The following is a 4,642-nucleotide window of genomic DNA, read 5'->3' on the forward strand; positions in this document are numbered from 1 at the left end:
TGTGCTGTCTCGCTGTGCTCTTCTCACCAGGATGCATTACTTCTCCTCAACGTCCTTCATATTTCATCTGACAAAACATTCATTAAGAATCCCTTTGCATAAACATGCACTTCGCAGCTCTCGGTATTTGATTTTCCTGGATGTCTTTCATACGAAAAAACGTTCTCAGCACTGACTTGAAAAAGAAAATCGCGTTTCGTTTCATTATCCCAAAGCAACCTCCATTTCAACGCAGTTTAGTTAAAAGGTACAAACTATTCTTTGAGATTTTGTAATCGCGTCAATGCACATAAACTAACAATTGAAGTTCCACCTTCAATCATCTGAAAACAGCACCATTGAAAGCCGTTGATGACAGCGACGAGAGTGGGATTCGAACCCACGCGTGCAGAGCACAATGGATTAGCAGTCCATCGCCTTAACCTCTCAGCCACCTCGTCAGAGGCATCGGGTAGGCTATGACCTTATCAATAATTGAAATGCATAAATTATGCAGAGCAGCAGACATTTCTCCCGATTGTTGGTGAAATGAGAAATAACACAGTACGGTTCCAAGATGATGGTCTGACCCCTGGGTTGTGGGGCAAGTGCACTCCCACTGTCACACTATGCACACAGTGATCTGAACAAAAATGAGGAAATGAATATGTAACAAGGTCTATTGAATTCTGTGCAGATTTGAAGTCAACGGAATGAAGAACCCGAGACAGCAGGAGGTGTTCTTTCAATAAAGAGTTGGACAGAGCTCTTAAGGATAGTGGAATCAAGGGTTATGGGGATAAGGCAGGAACAGGATACAGATTGAGGATGTTCAGCCATGATCATAATGAATGGTGGTGCTGGCTCGAAGGGCAGAATGGCCTACTCCTGCACCTGCTGTCTATTGTCTATTAAACTGCCTGTCAGGAATTGTTTTCCAGACTGGAGGAGAGTGCATAGTGCTCAATATCATTATTCGGAACACCTAATTTCGGCTCAGATGTTTTTGACACGCACTTGTGAACAGAACAGACAATTTCAAAATCCGAAATAAGGCTAAACTGACAATTGAACTCAACAATGCAAAAACCTTGAGCTGTATCATTTTCCTGGGTCGTGCGACACCAAGTCACTGTATGATCACAGCAACACAGTGAGCAAGTGTCAGAAGGAAAATGAGTGCAGTGCCAGAGCGCATGCTGGGAATAGCAGGTGACACAAGGGGAAGTGCATTTCCCACAACAGGAACACTTCCCAAACAGCGGACTGCGGTGGAAGAATTCAGAGGGGGTTTACACTTTGAAATTCGATGCCAGAGACACAATGGAGATCTGTCATTGAGTCTGTTCAAGATGAAGATTTTAAGATTTCTACAGATGCAAAACAAAATAAAAAGCTCATGGGTTAGTGAAGGCAAAAGATGAAATTGTACATTTCATCAATCTACCCATCTTTACAATGAGTACCTCACCACTTTCCTCACTCAGGGACTGAACCACTGGTGAAGATGATCATATAATCCCCGTTACTAGCAATGGAATCAGAGAAACTCGGTTTCCCAAACGTTAAGGTAAAACCAGGAATGTGGAGGTAAGCATTAATGTGTTGCTCCTGTGCTGAAGGTGACCAGTGCACTGTATCTCTGTTTCAGTATAGTGGGTGTGCTGTGCAGAAGTTTCAATTCTGAGCCTCACATGGAGCAGCTTTAATTTGTCGTCGTGTTGAGGAATACGGACAGAAGGTGATATTGAGCAAAGCTAAGTTTATGGGAAAATACCCGTGTTTGTCGATTGAGAAACAACGTTTTCTGGACAATGACTCCTTGATCAACAAACATACTGCAAGTATCTAAAACGTGAAGAAACATATGTGGAGAGAGAGCCGAAGGTGATTTTTCAGCAGATGGATAACGTTTCCCATGTGCCCTGCGTTAAATTCCGGGAAAATAGATGTTGAACTGGTTTCATGTTGCACAGTTTACACATGTTACACTGATGAGTCAATGAACATTCCCCACGTATCCTCGAAGACAAGGATTTCCTTTTCCATTTTAGGAGATCATTACAGCACTGAATTCCATGTGTGCATTTCATTATAACCGAAACAGTTGCAGCAAGACTTTTAAACTAAGATTTTGCTAAGATCTACTTGCATTGGTTGTCCAAAAAATTACATTCCATATTATGGTATGTTTGCAGATGAAGGCACTTTCTGATTCTTGAGCAATTATATTTAAGTTTTGTCAAAAAATTATCATTCGCCGTTCTCTCTTTCCCTTTCATTTTCCCGTTTTATATCCCGTATTTTATCTGTTTATCTTAAGTTTTCAATAATTTCAATCAATCTCGCTCCTGATTACCAATCCGAGAGAATGCCACAGTCTTGTCAATTTATATGCAGTGCCGCTGTAGGGCGCGGTGACCAAGTAGAAAGGCATTGGTCACGTGAACCAAATAAAAGGAGCCGGCTGGTGGAATCTGGCCGTTCCATCACAGTCATATTTAAAACCTTTAACATAATCTTTAGCCAAATCATATTGGCAGAAAACAAGAAAACAAAAACAAAAAAATTGCTGATGTTGAAAATCAAACAAAAACAGGCGTTGTTGGAATATTTCAGGACGTCTGGCAGCATCTGTGGACAGACGGACCCAATGGATGTCAAACGTTAACTGTGATTCATCTGCACAGATGCTGCCAGCTCACCTGTGATTTTACAGCAATTTCTGTTTTTGTTTCAGATTGGCAGATTTTGTCGCAGTCCATAAGAACAGTGCTCATTAGAATCAAACAGACAGCATGGACCTGGTCGTGTGAAATGAGACAGCAATAATGAATGAGTGGAGAGTGTTGTACTGGAAAAGTACAGCGGGTCAGGTAACATCCGAGGAGCAGGAGAATGGACGATTTCGGCATAAGCCATTCATCAGGAATTAGGCTTGTGAGTCGGGCAGAGGAACAAAGCTGAAGCCAGGTGCCAACTCGCAGACACCTCCTCCTACAGACCACGATCACAAACTCTCCTCCCCTCACCAAACCATCATCTCCCAGACCAACCACAATCTCATCACCTCTGGGCATCTCCCATCCACAACCTTCAACCTCATTGTCCGTGAACCGCGCACTCCCCGATTCTACCTCCTTCCTAAGAATCACAAACCTGACTGCCCCAGTCGACATATTGTCTCATCCTGAGCCTGTCCCATCCGAATCATCTCTTCCTACATCGACACACTCCTCTCTTCCCAGTTCAGGAAATGCCCACTTACATTCGTGACACCCCTATGCACTTCACCTCCTCCAAGAATTTCGTTTCCCTAGCCCCCATCGCATCATCTTCACCATGGACATCCAGTCCCTGTACAAATCCACCTGCCATGACAGAAGTTTGCAAGCCTTCCATTTCTTAATCTCACACTATCCCAAACAGTACCTTTCCACCGACATCCGCATCCACTTGGCTGAACTGGTCCTCACAATCAACAACTTCTCTTTCCAATTCTCCCACTTCCTCTATTGACGCTGGTAGCCATGGGCACCACATACGACCTAGCTATGCCTGCCTGTTTGTTAGATACGCGGAACTGTCCATCTTTCACAATTACACAGGCACCATCCTCCACCTGTTCCTCTGCTACATTGATGAATGTTTGGGTTCACTTGGTGCTCCAACGAGGAGGTTTCATTGCTCACCAACTTTACCAACACCTTCCACTCCGACCTCAAATTTATCCGGATCCTCTTGGCAACTTCCCTCACCTTCCTGGACCTCTCCATCACCGACTCTGGCAACTGACTAATTACAGACATATACTACAAGCTCACCGACTCCCACATGTATCTAGTCTATATCTCCTCCAACCCTATCTCGTGTAAGAACGCCATTCCTTATTCCCAATTCCTCCACCTCCAGCACATATGTTTCCAGGATGACCAATTTCACCTCAGAAAGAGCCAGTTGGTCTACTTCTTCCACGATCGCAAATTGCCTTCCCACGTGGTTGACAGTGCCCTCTGGTTCAACACCTCCATTTCACACACCACCACCCTTGAAGCCACGCCTCTCAACGCAACAAGGACAGAACCACCTGTTGCTCACCTTACATCCCATCAAACTCCGCATAAACGCATCATATTCTGCCACTGATGCCACCTCCAAACAGACACCATCACCAGAGATATATTTCGCTGCCCAGCCCTGCCAACATTCCGTAAAGACCATTCCCTCCATGACCCCCTCTTCAGGTCCATACATCCCCCCCAACCAGCCCACAACCCTCTCCTGGCATCTTTCACTGCCACCAAAGGAAGGGTGAAACTTGCACCCACACCACTCCCCTCACCTCAGCCAAGGCCCGAATGGATCATTCCACATCCATTAGAAATTCACCTTTACAGCGACCAATGTCATCTACTGAATCCGTTGCGCCCAGTGCGGTCTCCTCTACATCAGGGATAGAGGAAACCTTCTTGCAGATCATTTCAGAGAACATCTCTGGGACACCCGCACCCACCAACTTCACCGTCCCGTGGCTGAATACTTCAACTCCCCCTCCTACCCCATCAAAGACATACAGGTCTTGGACCTCACCACTGCCAAACCGTTACCACCCAACGCCTGGAAGAGGAACACTACACCTACCGGCTTGGGACCCTAACACCAC

The 4,642-nt window shown here is 45.2% G+C and overlaps 1 non-coding gene across 1 annotated transcript; it reads right to left on the bottom strand.

Annotated features, from left to right (window-relative positions):
- Positions 1-358: 358 nt before the first annotated feature.
- Positions 359-440, bottom strand: trnas-gcu (transfer RNA serine (anticodon GCU)). The gene has a single exon. It is a non-coding gene; the product is annotated as a tRNA-Ser (tRNA).
- Between the last annotated feature and the right edge of the window lie 4,202 nt (positions 441-4,642).

Source organism: Chiloscyllium punctatum, chromosome 14 (assembly GCF_047496795.1).
Source record: "Chiloscyllium punctatum isolate Juve2018m chromosome 14, sChiPun1.3, whole genome shotgun sequence".
Taxonomy (NCBI): Eukaryota; Metazoa; Chordata; class Chondrichthyes; order Orectolobiformes; family Hemiscylliidae; genus Chiloscyllium; species Chiloscyllium punctatum.